The sequence below is a fragment of the Haliotis rufescens genome, unplaced genomic scaffold (assembly GCF_023055435.1).
Source record: "Haliotis rufescens isolate VD_foot unplaced genomic scaffold, xgHalRufe1.0.p SCAF_3, whole genome shotgun sequence".
In the NCBI taxonomy this organism is placed as follows: domain Eukaryota; kingdom Metazoa; phylum Mollusca; class Gastropoda; order Lepetellida; family Haliotidae; genus Haliotis; species Haliotis rufescens.
This window is the reverse complement of record NW_025964001.1, coordinates 31,964,405-31,985,102: the sequence shown is the minus strand read 5'-3', so window position 1 is coordinate 31,985,102 and position 20,698 is coordinate 31,964,405. Positions and strand designations below refer to the sequence as shown.

The window sequence follows — 20,698 nt, the reverse complement described above, 5'->3', positions numbered from 1 at the left end:
GTCCACACCAGTAAGGTCCACACTGTCAGGGTCAACAGCAATAAGGTTCATCTGTCAGGGTCCACACTAAGAAGGTCCACACTAACAGGGTCCTGACAGACAGGTTTCTCTGTAGTCCTAATTCCAAGATGAAGTTTCAGAATCACATTTGGTGGGGGCTTTAATCCAGGTTTAGGAGATCCAAGGATGTCAGCAGCTTCCAATCAACACTCAAGACCATCCACTTCAAAAAAGCATATGACTTAGCAGTCTGGAGTAGGGAGTATCTAGATAAGATGCGCTGTATAAATCCACAAAGAACACATTCCTGATAGTAGCCCCAAGGTCAGTCCGAAGAATGGTTTGGCATGAAATGGAATGTTTTCTGATAAGGACAAAAGAGATGGCTCTGAGGTAAAGCGCGCCATTTAATGACTTGTAATCATACTCAGGTTTTATTACATTCTGCCTAGTATTATATTGTGTAGAGTATATTTGTTCTGTCTAAAGCCTGTTTGTTCTAGTTAAAACTTGTTTATGTTAGACAAAGACCTTTTTGTTTCCTTTTCATTAAATCTACTTTCTTGTGAGAGATTTTAATATTAGGCTGTATCCTTAGATTTTATCTGACATTTCTCAGACAGAATGGCAAATCAGACTCCAACTGGCATTGTAAAATCAACATTATGTCAGAGAAAATGGATGGAAATTGCAAATGTATAAATCCTTGTCTGGCACAAAGGTCTGGGTACAATTTGGTCTGTTTGTTGTACTTGTGTTGTGTAGTGATGTGGTGGTTTGCGGCCATTAAAAGTACCATTTAAAAACTTTAGAATAAAATACTGTTTATGTCTGGTGACAAGTTGGGATGAAGCATGTGGGATGAGTAGACAGGATGAAGCATGTGGGATGAGTAGAACGGATGAAGCATGTGGGATGAGTAGAACGGATGAAGCATATGGAATGAGTAGACAGGATGAAGCATATGGGATGAGTAGACAGGATGAAGCATATGGGATGAGTAGACAGGATGAAGCATGTGGGATGAGTAGAACGGATGAAGCATGTTGGATGAGTAGACAGGATGAAGCATGTGGGATGAGTAGAACGGATGAAGCATGTGGGATGAGTAGAACGGATGAAGCATATGGAATGAGTAGACAGGATGAAGCATATGGGATGAGTAGACAGGATGAAGCATGTGGGATGAGTAGAACGGATGAAGCATATGGAATGAGTAGACAGGATGAAGCATGCTGGATGAGTAGACAGGATGAAGCATGTGGGATGAGTAGACAGGATAAAGCATAGTGGATGAGTAGACAGGATGAAGCATGTGGGATGAGTAGACAGGATGAAGCATATTGGATGAGTAGACAGGATGAAGCATGTTGGACGAATAGACAGGATGAAGCATATTGGATGAGTAGACAGGATGAAGCTTATGGAGTGAGTAGACAGGATGAAGCATATTGGATGAGTAGACAGGATGAAGCTTATGGAGTGAGTAGACAGGATGAAGCATATTGGATGAGTAGACAGGGTGAAGCATGTTGGGTGAGTAGACAGGATGAAGCATATTGGAGGAGTAGACAGCATGAAGCATGTGGGGTGAGTAGACAGGATGAAGCATATTGGATGAGTAGACAGCATGAAGCATGTGGGATGAGTAGACAGGATGAAGCAAATTGGATAAGTAGACAGGATGAAGCATATGGGATGAGTCAGCAGGATGAAGCATATGGGGTGAGTAGACAGGATGAAGCATGTGGGATGAGTAGACAGGATGAAGCATGTGGGATGAGTAGACAGGATGAAGCATGTTGGATGAGTAGACAGGATGAAGCATGTGGGATGAGTAGACAGGATGAAGCATGTCGGGTGAGTCAGCAGGATGAAGCATATGGGATGAGTAGACAGGATAAAGCATATTGAATGAGTAGACAGGATAAAGCATATTAGATGAGTAGACAGGATGAAGCATATTGGATGAGTAGACAGGATGATGCATATTAGATGAGTAGACAGGATGAAGCATGTTGGGTGAGTAGACAGGATGAAGCATATTGGAGGAGTAGACAGCATGAAGCATGTGGGGTGAGTAGACAGGATGAAGCATATTGGATGAGTAGACAGCATGAAGCATGTGGGATGAGTAGACAGGATGAAGCAAATTGGATAAGTAGACAGGATGAAGCATATGGGATGAGTCAGCAGGATGAAGCATATGGGGTGAGTAGACAGGATGAAGCATGTGGGATGAGTAGACAGGATGAAGCATGTGGGATGAGTAGACAGGATGAAGCATGTTGGATGAGTAGACAGGATGAAGCATGGGGTAGTGTGTTCTCTTGCTCAATACTAGGTGTGGTAAAGTCCTCCATATGGGTATCTTAATCCGATCAGCATCAAATGATCTCACTCAAGGTTAAGCAAAGGTTAAATTAATCAGTTGATGCAGGCCCCTGTGTCTCTTGCCTTAAAACTATCCCAATGGATACATTTTCCACAAACATCTTTCACATTTTTAACTGTGGTCCACGGAAAACCTCCATTCATCAATGTCACCACACAGCTGCCCATGCATTAAGCATTGATGACCCAGTCATACTCCCTTACTGGCAAGATCATAGACCTGTGCAAGTGATATTACTGTGAACTGTTGCAATTATCTGTTGACTTAGACGACTTTTGATTAGTTCAAGATGGCCTTGTGGGGATTCTGGGGGCAGATTGGTCCTCAATACCCCATGCTTCGTGAAGAGCCATCTAATGAAGATTGGTTGGTCACAATGTCTGACTTGGCAGATCATGTGTCATTGTAGCCCCAGGGCATGGCTTGTTGCTCATGCTGTCAACGAATGGTGTACCCGGCTCAGCCTCAAATGACACTCAAAGTAATTATCAGTTAATCAGGTATATCAGCAGATCCTAAGTACCATGAAGGCAAGTTGAAGCATCTGGCTTCCAACAACAATAGGAAATTTTAGATCTGTGATAGAACGATGAAAATTACTTATATAATCATTTATCTTATAATGGGTAGGTTTCTCGGCAGGATAAAGCCTACGGATAAAAACGATATCCGTTGGGGTCATATGCGGATAGAGATGCAAATATCAAAGGTCAAGTAGGACTACTTTCACTGTTTATAAACAAACATGGCGTCGCCCTCGTCATTCGGCGATCGAGTCAGAATTAACCATCGGGAATCTGGATAAACTACAGGGATCATTGCTATCATTATCAAAAGAACAGTCTAATATACTGAAAATCAGGGTCTAACTGTGACGTAGCTAAGGCATTTTATAAGTTTTGGCAACTTTGGAAATATAAATTTCGAAACAATTTTGCGAGGGCACGGGGCCTAGCCAAGCGGGATCAGTAGCCATAACTGTGCTTGTAGACCTCTGCGGCTTGAAACCTTCTCCACAAATTAAAATAGTTGGATTTGGCCGAAATATGTTTGAATTGTTACCTTATTCGTTTTGTCGCTGTGTGTACATCTGACTACACTTCTTAACGTTATGACAGAACAGACCGACTGTCAACAACGTCTGACCGTGGCCGTGACGTCACATAGACTAGGGTTAGAGTAACTTCCCTTTGACAAAGGGCAGTTACTCTAGCGGACAGACCGATGGATTGCCGCGAAAGGCAATTAAAAACAACTGTTTTTTTGCGTATATGTTGCTTCACCACTGTATAAGAAACAGATTTCAGTTGGAACTATATTGGCTACTGTCACTGTCCGACTGACACATCACTTACCCTGTGATGTAATAAATAGTAATGCGCGCATTCCAGGAAAACTCGCAATGTTTGGGTAATGTTTGTGAGAGAGGGAAAGAGATTTTGAAGCACTGAATTAAAGAATGACATTATATGATAAAGAGGTTATCACGCTTATGTGTTTGGGGATGGTAAATATCCTGTATTAGGAATAAACACTATGTAAGTAGCTCGCCAAGGCTCGCTAAATACAATGTTTATTCCTAATGCAGGGTATTTACCATCCCCAAACACACTCGCGTGATAACCTCTATATATTTACTTCTGCAAATGTTATACCTAAATATTGTTAATATGCTTCTTCTGATCATTGTCCACCCATAAAAGAGTGAAATCTGTGGTAGAATAGGTCTTCAGCAACCCATGCTTGTCGTAAGAGGCGACTATGCTTGTTGTAAGTGGCAACTAATGGGATCGGGTGGTCAGGCTTGTTGACTTGGTTGATGCATGTAATCGTATTCCAATCACTGGATTGTCTGATCCAGACTCGATTATTTACAGACTGCCATCATGTAGCTGGAATATTCTGAGTGCGGTGTTAAACAACAAACAAACAAACAAATAAACGAACAAAAATGAAAGAGGCGTTCACATGTTGCCAACAGTTTTAGTTGAACCCTTTACAAGGGTCTGTCCTTGTTGTCAGGGCATTGAGAAAATGTCTTAGCTCATTGTTATCTTTCACTACACAAGTCCTGATGGTTCTGGAGAGGCTATATCCTTAAATTGTTGGCATTTATTTGATGTCATATGTGTCAATCATTGCTTATGTCTGAGGCTCTCACTTTGATGTGGCATTGATTTCAAGGCTGACACACTCCCTGGGCTCTTGCTTGATGTGAAATTGACTTCAATCAGAAACTATTGTATGTTCCCATGTGTCCTTTGATTAGATCATATTAGTGGCCGACGAAGGTGTCAAACTTTCCAGCCCCACAGACATCGTAGAGACTATTGGCCACCAAGGATCCTGAAGACGAGGTAGGAACGAGATTCTCTACTCATGAGATCAAATTTTGAACTATTGAATATTGGGGAGGAAAATTGGTTTCTAATGGCGGTATTTGCCGCCAGCTTGGTCAAATGTAAGTTAACTGTTCACTGATGGGATACATTGAGATGGAAAGCTTGTGTTAATAATGTTGGAGGGATATGTTTCGGACAGTGGAAAAATATCTGATGGGAGCTTCTCAAGGTAAGTATTGTAGGAAGAGGATTCCAGTTCTGTTATTTTTCCATTTACTGTTTATTATGATGATATTGGATTGATAGTAGATTGATTCTGGATTGATATTGGATTCCCATGCCGTTAAACTTTTGGCTTTTATTATGTGGATGAGTTCAATGTATGAAGTCCATTCTCTGCCCAAACTTTATTGCACTCTATATTCCCATGTGGATTCTGAATCAGAATATGTCCCCACATCCAAGTTCATCATAGAGACAAAATGATGTTTGATCTGACTGAAGGTATGTTATCGAACCTCAATGGTATGTGTATAACTCTTCATTCTAACAACCACTAATGTGATTTGATTATTTACTGACCACAATGATATTGGTAGAACATTACTGATTGCATCGTAACACACACTGAGTCACACTTCACAACTTTCTACTTTTACCTTACATCATTACCTATGTATTGGAATGTTCTCTCATTGTTGGGGGTCAATTAAATTATCGCAGTTTGTTGTGCAGAGTTATGTCCCTTAGGCATGCCAAGATCCACTGACCTTGGATTTGAATCCCAGATTCTTCTTCATTAGGAGACTGCCTCCGTGGTCTAGTGGTAGAGCGTCCGCCTGGAGAGCGGAAGGTCCGGGGTTCGATCCCCAGACCCGTCATACCAAAAGACGTTAAAAGATGGTACTTGTTGCTACCCTGTCTGGCGCTCGGCATAAAGGGGCTAAAACAAGGACTGGTCAGCTCAGAGTGAGTATACTGTGTCTGAATGGGGTATTCGTGTTAAACTGCAGTATGGTATCTCAATGAGTTAGCACTATAAATCGGCATCAGTCCGGACTAGTACAAGCAGCCACACAGACACACAGACACACACATGTGCATGCACGTCGCTATATAAGTGCAATAATCTTGGACACGACGTTAAACCCAATTTCACACCACCTTCCTGTTAGGGTCCATGGTTTGTCAGCACCAGACCACCAAGCTCCAGGGTGAAAATTCAGCAAAGGGATAAACATAGAACACTTTACTACTTCAGGCTTTCTTTCCTAATAAAGCTGAGACTCCCTTTTCTCGTTTTGTTTCATCAGTGTATATTAGGGTACAATATTTCCTCAAGCCGAAGAAATTAAACATTCATGCACTTCGTAAATGAAATAACTTGCCTTGCAAGAGCCCAGTGTGATAATATTGATGGCAAGTAATTAAGTGACGTGAGCCAAAGAACAGATCTACAGGGTAGCACATGCTTTATGTAAGGTATGCTATGAAAACAGCCTGTTCCTGAATAAGTGATAGGTATTGAGATGCAAGTCGTGACCTCCGTGGAGATACATCTACTCCAAATTTCCATACCTCTCCAAGATATTTCCCCAGGGTGATTAAGCCATACTGCAAATATGTATGCATAATTATCAATTGACTTGAGCTGGAAAACAACACCTTGTTTATTGTGCCAATGATAGCTGAAGCATGATTGGATGGTACGGTCAGCAAATGGTTGATGAGTTCATCAGGAGATCTTTTGAAAGGCTTGTGCAGCGAAGAGCTTTCACTGTGAAAATATCTTGTGTTGCATGAGTCAGACTATTCTGTCAGTGCAGTGCTGACAATCATTTAAACGTGTTCAATAGATTGCACTATTATAATGCTATTGCAATAGTATTATGATTGTTTAAAAACTATTACACTGTTAGTGCAGTAGTATTATGATAGCTGAAACACTATTGCGATGATGTTAAGTATTAACAAAACTATGGATGTTTTAAATCCTCTCTGACAGTGTAGGGCAGGGGTCCGGAAACCGTCATATGCGCCGGACATGTCCGATTGGGATCTCAAATGTCCGTTTTAAAATATTGCTTACCAGACATTTTAAAAAGTATCGTCCGGACATTCTTAAATTTTTACCGGACATGATCAACAGTTAGGACTGAGCAGTTTCTGTCTGCAGTTGCAACACAATGAAGATTAACTACACTGACAAGCTTTGTTTGTTTTGATTGCTGTAAATACATCGTACCTACATGATAGTCCAATCGGTCAATCACTGTAATAGGCAATAAACTGAGTTGACACTGATTAATCGAGGATTAATTACTGAGAACATCTTGTTAATTTGAGTGAAAGGTGTTTACAACTGTACATTAATACCTTGCAACATCGATGTACCTCATTATCCTCACAATGCTACGATACGTAACCTCAGACAAGAAGCGAAAGCGTGACGACAGCCAGTCGACCGATGCAGATCAGTCGAGCGGATCTGCCAAACCCTCAAAGTCTGGACGATCATTTTGTAAGTCAGGGCTAATGACTTTCACTTGGTTGACATACAATGAGGATTTGCAGATTTTATTGTTTTCAGTAGCTAGTCGTATATTGAATCTTGATTGACCGCCATTTTGCTTTCTCGGACGATCGATATCCAATTTTTTTATGGTCAATAATTAAGTACAGATGAAAAAAGTATTCAAATAACTATTGCTATCAACAATATTTTAGTATTTGTGATTAAATTATCTGTCTTGTTTTTAAAAAAATCTTTAGTTTACAAAAAAACTTTTCCCGTGAGGACACGTGATAACCAAATATGGGATAATAGTCTCGATCCAAATGTTACAATGCGTACACTTGAGCAGACTCATGAATATTAATTAGACCGTTCACTACGTTAACAGATCGTTATTATAACAGAAACAAACGTATGTTTTCCATGTAAATCTAAAATGATATTATTTGTTATTAATTGTCCGGTGAATTAAACAATTTAAATTGAAACAATTCATAATTCATTATATTATGAATACGTAAACTTGTAATGTGTGTGAAAAGTCGTACTAAAATACGCTATTTGAAGGGGGCGTGGCCTAAATGCAAATGTCCGATTGGGATTTTAAAATTTCCGGACCCCTGGTGTAGGTTATACCCACCAGTATACATCCTCTCTTACAGTATATTTCCCGTGAAGATCTGGGGTAGAATAGGTCTTCAGCAACCCATGCTTGCAGCAAAAGGCTTGTCGAAAGAGGATTGAGTGGTCAGATTTGTTGACTTGGTTGATGCATGTCATCGTATTGTGTGGATCGATGCTCATGATATTAATCATTGTCCACCCATGAAGGAGTGAAATCTGTGGTAGAATAGGTCTTCAGCAACCCATGCTTGTGTTAAGAGGCGACTAAGCTTGTTGTAAGTGGCAACTAAGGGGATTGGGGGGGTAGGGCTTGCTGACTTGGTTGATTCATGTAATCGTATCCCAATTGCGTGGATCGATGCTCATGATATCAATCACTGTATTGTCTGGTCCAGACTCAATTATTTACAGACTGCCATCATGTAGCTGGAATATTGCTGAGTATTGCACTAATTAGCAAACAAACACCAGTATTCATCCTCTCTCAAGCAGACACACACACGCATGTCGCTATATAAGAGGAATAATCTTAGACGTGATGTTAAACCCAATTTCACTTCACCTCACAAGAAACTTGTAAATTGATCAAATTGTTTTGCATGCGACAGTAAACTACACAGGGACCTGTGACCTTTGGAAAATGGAGAAATGTACTTGCACCCCATGCTCAACACCAAAAGCCATCCATGAATATATGAGTACAACAGTTCTGAAAGATGGCCCTTCGTATGTCATTCTAAGGTGGTGGGGAGCAGTGTTTAATCATGACAGGGATAGCCTTGAAGACGGCCCCCATCCTGGAAGGCCTGTCACATCATCAACATGTGAAATCATATTGAGAATCCATCATATGGTGATGACTGACTGGCGAATGACTGAGCGTCATATTGCTAGTTGAGCAGGCATTTCCCAGAAACTTATGCAATGAAAAAAGTATCGGTTCTTTGGGTTCCAAAGTTTTTGACATCTGATCAAGACACAGAAGGCACAACATGTCTTGTGATAATCTAGCTCTGTTTGAAGCTGATTCATAACAGTTCTTGCAAGGATTTGTGAACACTTTCAGCCTGAGTCCAAACAACAATCGAAACAGGGTAGGCATTTGATGTCACCACTACCAACAAAGGCAAATACTGTCCAATCAGCTAGAAAGGTTATGGCTTCCGTGTTCTGGGATGCCGATGGTGTCATTGTGGTGGACACTCTTCCAAAAGGCCAGACAATAAACAGGCAATTACAGGATGAAATTAAAACTAAGAGACATGGAAAGCTGAGAAAAGGTGTGCTCTTCCAATAGGACCATGTGTCTGTGCACAAATCAATCATTACCATGGCTACAATCCATGAGTGTGGCTTTGAACTCCTTCAGAACCCACCTTATTCTCCTGATTTGGTTTTGTCAGACGTCCATCTGTTCCCAAACATGAAGAAAGCACTAACTGGAACCCATTTTGACTTGAATGATGATGTCATAGCAACTGTGGAGAACATTTTGACAGCCAATGTGGAAGGTGATTATGTTTAAAAATAAATCATTTTAATGTCTTTAGGTCAAGACTTTCTATGTGAGGCTCAGAACTTATCAAGCAACCCTCGTATGAATCGGAATCTTTTATGAATGATCCCACCTATGCATTCCATTTTTAAAATTAGCTCACAAATTTTCTGGTGGCTTATTGACAATGTCATTACTAAACCATTTCTGCATATATCATTATGAAAATTTGTAAGAAGCAAACGTGTCATATGCGGTATACTATATTATACTTTTGTGGGCATATTTTGATTTTTGATCAATCTACGACCTTTGACCTTCATACGTTATTTCTGGCGTTGATTAAATTTCACATCTACATTGAAATTGCAAGGCTTATGGAGATGAACCTTTGTATGAATGACCCCGTGGTTCTGTTAAAAATGCTTATGGAATCCTGATGTGCTTTCAAGTTTGGCCAGAATTATTTCTTAAAAATTCAAGTGAGCTTCAGAGCCTTGTGGCTCTTATGTTTCTTTCTATCATATGACTCATAATATATGATTGAAGGTAGTCATGCTTAATATTTTTTGTACAATTAGTGAATTTTGGTATGTCGTATGATGTCAAATGTGAATGTTATTTAGTAATTTTTTATGATATTGACAAACTTTGAAATTTAAAATTAAGGACAAAAATTCTTTTCAAATTCAGCTCAACCGGAATCCAAGTTGTCATGGCAACAGTTTTGAAAAAAAGACAGTTTAAAGTCAAAACAGACAGCTAAATATTTTCTTTAGATGAAAAAAACCCAAACTTGGGTATCTCATGCCACTCCACGCTTAAGTAACGAACAGGATATTTCTCGATCAATTTCAATCAGTTTGAGAAAAAGCAGTTCATCATGCATGCATCTGCAACAGAGAAAGATGTGTCCGTTGTGGAAGGCAGAAAATTTCATTTGGTGCTCGTGATTCAACTGCCTTGTAAGCCAACACCTCTATTGATTTTCTGTTTATTCCAGTGTTAGAATGGTTAGGTTGGCCTCCCAGACAGAAGGTACGGTGGGTATTTAGAAGTAGAGTTTTATGGTCATTAGTCACAGCATCTTTAACTTCTCTGTTAGCATACTCCCCCTCTCACAACTGTTGGAGTGGGGACAATGCTGATGGAGAAAGAACAACACTGTAGGACTAGGAACAACACTGGCAGTAGGAACAACACTGAGGGAGGAGGAACAACACTTGGGGGGGGGGGGGGGGCACTGCAATAACGCTGTGGGGGTGGGGAAAACACTGAAGAGGTGGGGACAACATTGTAGGGGTGGGGACAACACTGTTGGGGTAGGGACAACACTGTAGGGTCAGGGACAACACTCTTAGGCTGTTGGGGTAGGGTCAACACTGTGGGGCCGGGGACAACACTGTGGGGTTGCGAACAACGCTGTTGGGTTGAGGACAACACTGTGGGGTTGGGGACAACACTGTTGAGGTGGGGACAACACTGGGGGGTGGGGACAACACTGGGGGGTAGAGGACAACACTATGGGGTCAGGGGCAACACTGTAGGGGTGGGGAAAACACTGGTAGAGTGGGATTCAATACTGGGACTGTAGGGACAACACTGTGGGGCCGTGGACAACACTGGGATTGAGGACAACACTGTGGGGTTAGGGACAACACTGTTGAGGTGGGGACAACACTGTGGGGTCGAGGACAACACTATGGGGTCGGGGACAACAATGTAGGAGTGGGGACAACACTGTAGGGGTGGGGACAACACTGTGGGATAGAGGACAACACTGTAGGGGTGGGGACAACACTGGTAGAGTGGGATTCAACACTGGGACTGTGGGGATGGTGACATGGTCGGAGGAATGGGGACAACACAAGGGAGATGGGGGAGAGGGTACACTGCTGGCAGAGTGGGGACATTGAAGGAGGATTGCAGCCAGGGGGATTGCTGTTTAATGAAGATCAATGACTTCAAGCTTAGACTCACTGACAACTTTATTTCATTAATGTGCCATCGCCTTCTATGAAGAACACTCCTCTTGAATTCCTGGTTCCTGGTTACATGGGTGTAATTAGTGAGGGCTGACATCTTGCCTCATACAAGGAGGGTAGCCAAATGTAGTGGGTGTTGAAGGCAACTGAATGAACGGTTTAGTTTTGTCATTATGCCAGCGGCTCATTTTCAAAATATTACAATTAAAGCATGTAACTGAAAGCTTTTACAATAGTCGCATGGAACAGGAACTGCTTGATTATCAGAGTTTTTCACAAATAGAAAAAAACTTTGGATGCTTTTTAAGGCTAGAGAGATAAACATTTGTTAGAAAGTTGATGAGGACAACTGAACAACAAAACTCTATGTAAAATGAACAATGAAGCATAAAAAGATACTCGGATTCTTGTACAGGTATAGTGCACAGGAATAATTCTTCAGATGGAATATTTAATCTATCTCCACCCTTCGATTAATCTCCAATCCTGGCTCCATTCATCCACATCTCCACACCTAACATCTCCGCATCTACACAGAGACCCTTCCATCACTAACCCTCATTCAAACATCCACATATCCACTTCTAACCGATGCTCTACACAGAGACCCCTCCATCTCTAACCATCACTCAAACATCCACATGTCCACTTCTAACCGATGCTCTACACAGAGTCCCTACCATCTCCAATTTGGGCTCCATACATCCACATGTCCACTTCTAACCGATGCTCTACACAGAGACCCTTCCATCTCCAACCCTCACTCATACATCCACATGTCCACTTCTAACCGATGCTCTACACAGAGACCCTTCCATCTCAACCCTCACTCATACATCCACAGTCCACTTCTAACCGATGCTCTACACAGAGACCACTCCATCTCCAACCCTCACTCATACATCCACATGTCCACTTCTAACCGATGCTCTACACAGAGACCCTTCCATCTCCAACCCTCACTCATACTTCCACATGTCCACTTCTAACCGATGCTCTTCACAGAGACCCTTCCATCTCAACCCTCACTCATACATCCACATGTCCACTTCTAACCGATGCTCTACACAGAGACCCTTCCATCTCCAACCCTCACTCATACATCCACATGTCCACTTCTAACCGATGCTCTACATAGAGACTCTTCCATCTCAACCCTCACTCATACATCCACATGTCCACTTCTAACCAATGCTCTACACAGAGACCCTTCCATCTCCAACCCTCACTCATACATCCACAGTCCACTTCTAACCGATGCTCTACACAGAGACCCTTCCATCTCCAACCCTCACTCATACATCCACATTTCCACTTCTAACCCATGCTCTACACATAGATGCTCTCCATACATCCACTCATTCACCATAAGCCCTGCACCAAACACCCTTCTCCATCCACCCTAACTCTTCTCCAAACATCCATCCTCCTATGAACCTTGCTCCACCATCCATCCAGGTCCTTATATAGGAATGATCCACCTATTTACAGTTCAAGCTGTTTGAAGTGAATAGACCAATTACTCTGTGGAGATTTACTTCCAAATGTCAGGTCTCTTGATAGCAGCTGCATTGTATTGTATTACGAGACATTCCGCACTGGGATCCGATATACTTGGAGTCAATGATGATGATCATCTTGTAATTTGATAATGTCCACCATGATGATGAGGGAGGAGAGAGTTGTGAAGTACATTCCCTGAAGATGCATCAGATTTATCATGTTTGAAATTCATCTGAGACCATGCAAGTGCAGAAGCTCAGACAAGCCATCCCTCTATTGATTAACATTGGGTTTGCAGGCATGATACTGTACAGAAAGTGAACATCTCTGTTTAAAACAATGTTAAATTTAACCATGACTGGGTACATTTCTTTTTCATTTCAGCACAGTTAGATTAACCAAATGGCTTCATTTTGGAGAATTATCAGTTTAATCAAGTTAAACTTTCAGGCTTGGCATGCGATTTGCCAAAATTCTAAATCCATAAGGGAGCCGTATTGATTTTTTCGTTTTCTTGAATTTCATTGATGTCTCTTAGGGAATGAAATTTGAAAAATTCATGCTGTGAAGAACTTTCCTCTGAGACCTTGATGTTTGTAGATGCAGGACCAATCCCAAATTACAAAAAGCTCTCGGTTATTTTCCTCAGGAGATAATTACTTGTAGACAGGATTTTTTTCTCGGCAAACTTTCTTGAGCACTTTTCTCCTAGCTGATGGAAGGAAGGACTTTCATTAGCTAATTAGATGATTCCCTGCGAGTCCTCAGTAACCTGAAGCAGGCAATGTTGGCATTACATAGAAAGTTAAGTCATTTTCAGGTTTATCTAGTTGGATGGTTTTTGCCTGTGGCTGCAGATGCCCCTCTTGAGACGACACTATCGTCCATCAGTTGTTTCCTGTATGCATGATGTGATCGGGAGGTCCCAGCAGTATGTGAGAGGAGAGGTCGTGTGACAGAGAAGGCATTTTATTACATCAAATCTCATCAGGGAATACCCTGCAAGGAATTTTGAATTTTGGATGAGTTGATGTCAATTCTGAAAAATTGGTGTCGACACCTTTGAACAGTAGCAGACATAATGCAGCAATAAGGTGTGCGAAAGAATGTAGGTTAAAATCTGGTTAATATTAAATTTTCCTGCCTAAGAAATACAAGGATGTTTTGATGGATGTTTGGCCTGTATGGAAAAGAGTGGACATGAGTTGCCCAGTAACCTAGGGTGCTTGAATTCACAGTGCAGAAACCTGCTTTGTTTTTTCATCGTAAATACTTATGACCTAGGTTTGTCAGCACCGTGCCAGTGCTTGGCTTTCACCAAAGGGGTAAACATCTATGACCTGCATCGCTTCAAGCTTTCCTCCCACATCAGACTGATATATGATATATATTACAGAAAAACTTACTCAATATATCCATTAAAAACATTCAAGGGAAAAGTGATGTTTGTAAGTAGGGTAGAGTGATGTTAGTAAGTAGGGAAGAGTGATGTTAGTAAGTAGGGAAGAGTGATGTTAGTAAGTAGGGAAGAATGATGTTTGTAAGTAGGGAAGAGTGATGTTTGTAAGTAGGGAAGAATGGTGTATGTAAGTAGGGAAGAGTGATGTTTGTAAGTAGGGAAGAGTGATGTTTGAAAGTAGGGAAGAATGGTGTCTGTAAGTAGGGAAGAGTGATGTTTGTAAGTAGGGAAGAGTGATGTTTGAAAGTAGGGAAGAGTGATGTCTGTAAGTAGGAAAGAGTGATGTTAGTAAGTAAGGAAGAGTGATGTTAGTAAGTAGGGAAGAATGATGTTTGTAAGTAGGGAAGAGTGATGTTAGTAAGTATAGGGAAGAATGATGTTTGTAAGTAGGGAAGAGTGATGTTAGTAAGTAGGGAAGAATGATGTTTGTAAGTAGGGAAGAGTGATGTTAGTAAGTAGGGAAGAGTGATGTTAGTAAGTAGGGAAGAGTGATGTTAGTAAGTAGGGAAGAATGATGTTTGTAAGTAGGGAAGAGTGATGTTAGTAAGTAGGGAAGAATGATGTTTGTAAGTAGGGAAGAGTGATGTTAGTAAGTAGGGAAGAGTGATGTAAGTAGGGAAGAGCGATGTTAGTAAGTAGGGAAGAGTGATGTTAGTAAGTAGGGAAGAATGATGTTTGTAAGTAGGGAAGAGTGATGTTTGAAAGTAGGGAAGAATGGTGTCTGTAAGTAGGGAAGAGTGATGTTTGAAAGTAGGGAAGAATGATGTCTGTAAGTAGGGAAGAGTGATGTTAGTAAGTAGGGAAGAGTGATGTTAGTAAGTAGGGAAGAGTGATGTTAGTAAGTAGGGAAGAGTGATGTAAGTAGGGAAGAGTGATGTTAGTAAGTAGGGAAGAGTGATGTTAGTAAGTAGGGAAGAGTGATGTAAGTAGGGAAGAGTGATGTTAGTAGGGAAGAGTGGTGTAAGTAGGGAAGAGTGATGTTAGTAAGTAGGGAAGAGTGATGTTAGTAAGTAGGGAAGAGTGATGTTAGTAAGTAGGGAAGAATGATGTTTGTAAGTAGGGAAGAGTGATGTTAGTAAGTAGGGAAGAATGATGTTTGTAAGTAGGGAAGAGTGATGTTAGTAAGTAGGGAAGAGTGATGTAAGTAGGGAAGAGTGATGTTAGTAAGTAGGGAAGAGTGATGTTAGTAAGTAGGGAAGAATGATGTTTGTAAGTAGGGAAGAGTGATGTTTGAAAGTAGGGAAGAATGGTGTCTGTAAGTAGGGAAGAGTGATGTTTGAAAGTAGGGAAGAGTGATGTAAGTAGGGAAGAGTGATGTTAGTAAGTAGGGAAGAGTGATGTTAGTAAGTAGGGAAGAGTGATGTAAGTAGGGAAGAGTGATGTTAGTAAGTAGGGAAGAGTGATGTTAGTAAGTAGGGAAGAGTGATGTAAGTAGGGAAGAGTGATGTTAGTAGGGAAGAGTGATGTTAGTAAGTAGGGAAGAGTGATGTTAGTAAGTAGGGAAGAGTGATGTAAGTAGGGAAGAGTGATGTTAGTAGGGAAGAGTGGTGTAAGTAGGGAAGAGTGATGTAAGTAGGGAAGAGTGATGTAAGTAGGGAAGAGTGATATCTGTAAATAGGGAAGCATTCCATATGTTTATATATCTTCTGGTTACACTGCACATGGGACACAAGGGCCATGTTTGCTTTCATAACTGACCTTGATATCTTTTGCTTCCTACCTGTCAGGACTACTTACAGAGGTCCTCGGTTAATGCAGACGTTCCCTGGGGGAGTTGACATTTATATCTGAAGCAGACAAAGAAACCTCTGTCCAAGAGACACGTCAGGTCTTAATTTGATTAAGGAAAGCACAGCTGCTGCAACAGGTCCTTTGGTTCATGTATGAAGTTTGTTTATCCCTAAACACAACACAGACTCACCTCCTGACTGTTACAGATGAAAACAGGGCGCTGTGCACCTAAAAGTCTTACAATCTACATGTGATTCAGGAAATTGGTTAATTAATTTTGGAGCATCTTGGTCTGCTTCCGATCAGATTTAGCAGTCAGGGTTTGTATTGTGTCTGGATTGACTGTTGTATCAGTGCATTCACCCTTGCTGATGACACAAGCACTTTTTGTGAAGACGTACAAAATATATAACATGATAATCCAATCAAGGACTGCCATGTCCACACGATCATCAATCTATCTTGGGAAAGAAATGTCATAAGAGGTGCAGAGGTGCTGAGAAAAACTAGACATTGATAATGATATATCGCAGCAGTCGCCACAGGGGTGTAATCATGCAGTCTGCCAAACTCAGGACTCCCATCATGTGGAAGGTGTTGCCGGTGTTAATGAAAGAATTGACTTATTACTCAAGGGTTGTCTAACTGCGTTATACCATGGCACCAGCTGCTGACACTCACAAGTCCAGTGTCACAGCGGTCAGCCTTGGAGAGGTCGCTGGAGGAGGCTGGAGATGGAGCTTGCCTTATTTGGATCGTTAGAGAGGATGAGATGTTCTGGTCTGTGGCACTGTGAGAAAAGATTGATGTTTAAAATTATATTTCAGTGGATGGAGCTGACAGATTGTGATGGGGCTATGGAGGTAGTGGTCATTGTGATGTCTGGACTGGTCAGTGGTGGTAGGTGGGTTATGATGAACTGGTCAGTGAAGGTTGATAGGTTATGTCTGAACTGGTCAGTGAAGGTTGATGGGTGATATCTGAACTGGATAGTGATAGGTGTTGGGGATATCAGAATTGGTTAGTGGTGATTGTGAGGTCTGAACTTGTCAGTGATGGTGGATGGTGATGTCTGAACTTGTCAGTGATGGTGGATGGTGATGTCTGAACTTGGCAGTGAATGTTGGTACTGGTAGGTTTGGTCTGAACAGGTCAGTGATGGTGGATGGTGATGTCTGAACTTGTCTGAATGTTGGTACCGGTAGGTTTGGTCTGAACAGGTCAGTGATGGTGGATGGTTATGTCTGAACTTGGCAGTGAATGTTGGTACCGGTAGGTTTTGTCTGAACAGCTCAGTGATGGTGGATGGTTATGTTTGAACTTGGCAGTGAATGTTGGCAGGTTCGAGCTGAACAGGTCAGTGATGGTGGATGGTGATGTCTGAGCTGGTCAGCGATGGTGAATTGCTGTGTCTGAGCTGGTCAGTGATGGTGAATTGCTGTGTCTGAGCTGGTCAGTGATGGTGAATTGCTATGTCTAAGCTGGTCAGTGAATGTTGGCAGGTTCGAGTTGAACTGGTCAGTTATGATGGAGTTTTGATGTCTGAATTGGTCATTAGAGGTGGCTGGATGAGTGATGTCTGAAGGATGAGCCAGATTGACATTTTCAGAGCAATTTAGAAAATGTTAATGTGAAGTGAAATTATGTTTATGTTACAAAGTTTGTACTGCAAAGAGGGCCACAATGAGTCCATGACTTATCCAATTCTCTTCCTCCATATGTCCTCCATGTGTCACATGAGTACACCTCATTAGGAGCCTCACACAACCAGAAAAACACTGTCTTTGTATTGATTCTGTGAGGCCCTGTCTTAGATCTTGTTATGAAAATACATTTTGCATTACAAAAAACAACATGTAATCTTCTTTGCGCCCAAGTATTTGCTGTGAGTAATAGTGCTTCATTGATTTAAGATCAAATGAAGGGATGAGAATAGAGTTTGATTTTTTTGTAATCTACAGAATTACTCCAGTGAAGATTATGATTATTGAGTCAAGGTTGTTTTTTTCGTGAGAGATCAGGTGTTTTTTAGTATGTGTGATATTGATTGACCTTGGACAGATCTGGAATGAAAGAGTTGAGTTTCGGTCTTGTTGTTGAAGTTTTGTGATGTTGTCAAGATACTGTTCTTTGAACACTGCTAAATATCTATATGACTGTGCCTATTGCAGTATGTCATGGAAATATCTATTTCTGTGTAGACATTATCAGCCTTCTTGGTGCCATTGCATGTGTATATGTCTGGCAGTTCATAGATGATTTTCACATTCAAGATATTTTGGAAGTTGATAGAGGATGAGGTAAATCATAAAGGCTTTATTTGTCATATAAAACCTTACATTGCCAGGAGAAAAGGGGCATTGTGCGTGCTTGGAAACAATTGTGCTCTGACGTCATAAAGAAACGTCCACGTCAACTTACTTCCATAAAAAACGTGTGTGGACTGTACGCAAATATCTTGTTGTTTTTTTGTAGTCTTTGTTTGTAATGTGAAAAAAACATTTGTCTTCTTTTTCACTCTAAGACTGCACGTGATCTACCGGTAACTGTACCTATTTCGAATACAAATAAGAGACTGAAAGAGTATATTATTTTTTGTAGACCAGTATCACTGTTTCAGTATTTGGTGAACGGTTTTGAGTACTTTGTATTATGAACAGTTGTCAAGCTTTCTGATTCAGTTAAACTTAAATTTCATCATGTTTATTCATGTTTGACACATGTCAAAATTGTGAGCTCTTTTCATAACTATTAGGATGTCAGCTGATCATGATCAGGATTATCATGAAGCCTGAAAAATGGGACTTTACAGAAAATGAGTCCAAATGTTTGATTTCAAGTGTCTCTGTAATTGAAGCCTGTGAATTGTATTTTTGGGTTCCCTAAGATAAAGAATTAGTTTAAAAAATAAGAAGAAGTGATTTTTCACCCATATGGTCCCTTACCTCTATGTGGGCCGCATGTGTTACAGTTTTCCCCACATTCATTGGGCTAGAAGTGGCCATGTGTCATTTGACAGAAATGCCAATGGACTCCAAGTAATTTACGGTATTGACTTAAGTTATGGAAAATAGAATGGGAATTACCTGGAAGTGGTATTCCCCAAATCTAAGCCAATCAAATGTTGCCTATTGTAACAATGGCATCTCTTAACATTATTGTATAACATTGTTTGATATGTTGAATCTGCTGTGGTCTCTCTATCATATGATAAAACAATTATGGACTTCAAATGAGTTCAATACCTGTTTCTATAGACCCAAAAGAGCAAGATAGACAGAGGACAAAATGATAAATGTTTTGTAACTTTTGAAATTTATCCCAAATGTATGAATAACTGACAAGCAAAACTTATCTTTGATAAGTCTAAATTTTTAAGCTTCAATCAACTTTCTAATTTTCAACTTACAAAAGCATTCATGTAGAGTCATGATTAAATGCCTGAAAAAGGCTGGTTTGGGAGAAATTAACTGTGAGCAAGTCGGTGAATCCACATGAAATATTACACCGGGTGTCTGATGAGTTGAAAAGAAAGAGGGGAAGCATTTGTTTTGGTTGGAAAATTGAAAAGGATTTAAAAAAACATTTGACACTGTCCCTTCTGTCCCATGCTGTCAACCACTAGGATGGCCTATTTAAAAACTTCTGGGACATAGCTGGAACATGGTTGAATGTAGTATACAGGAACATGCACGCTCGTCCTTACTGACTTGATTGTGCCATTGGCATCCTTACCCATGTGAGCTAAGTCAGCTGGTTCGTGATGTCTGACATTTGGATAATAAATAATAGATTTATTGCTTTTCAACCTTCACAAGCATGACTCCAAAGTATAGAAAAGTTGATACATTAACATATAAATATAAATTGCAAGTGATTCCATGCCATTTCATTGTGTATCCAAGCAAATGTTTTGTATGTGTTTATGTTTCCATAAGCTGGAAAAAAACCTTTCCTGATTCCTGTTTGGTTGATAATAGAGTAGGCAGGACTTGGGTGGCATTATTGTGCAGAGTGATGTCACTGATTTCGTGTTGTTGTCTACAGTTGGGAAGCAGCCTGGGAATTTTCAAAGAATCAACTTCAATATGTTTTTGCGTTGTGCATGCTTTGCTCTGTGGATTTATACAGTGTGCACACTGGTATATATGTGTATAGCTCCATAAATGCAAAAAATATTGAAGGCAGTTCTAAATAAGACCATGTTGCAAGTGAAACCCCATGACGTGCATGCAAAACACGTAGTACCCCCTCATGGCTTGTATTGTTTATAAACATTTAATAAGAGTTTATATATTGTTGTTACAGGGGATGGTTCCATTTTATAGGTGCTTGAATTGTGTATTATACCGATATACTTTTACAGGCTTTGCTTGTCATGTTTTGAATGTGACTTTCTTTGGCGTGCTAACTCAGTATAATGAATGATTGGTTACTAATTGTACAAGAGACACATGGTTATTATCCCCTGCCACAGAGCGGGGCAGGGGATACAGGAACGCACTTTGTCCATCTGTCCACGCTCCCATCCATCCACTTCTGCATGGAACAAAGATTTTACAAAACTATTGAAGTTAGAAAAATGAAATTTTAACACTGATGTTACTACTCATGATCAGAATTGAATTAGAAAATTGGTGTCTTGAATT

The 20,698-nt window shown here is 40.6% G+C and overlaps 1 protein-coding gene across 3 annotated transcripts in view; it reads left to right on the top strand.

Moving 5' to 3' along the window:
• Positions 1 to 20,698, top strand: part of LOC124146151 (alpha-(1,6)-fucosyltransferase-like) — a 145,573-nt gene that overhangs the window by 87,108 nt on the left and 37,767 nt on the right. The window lies entirely within an intron of this gene.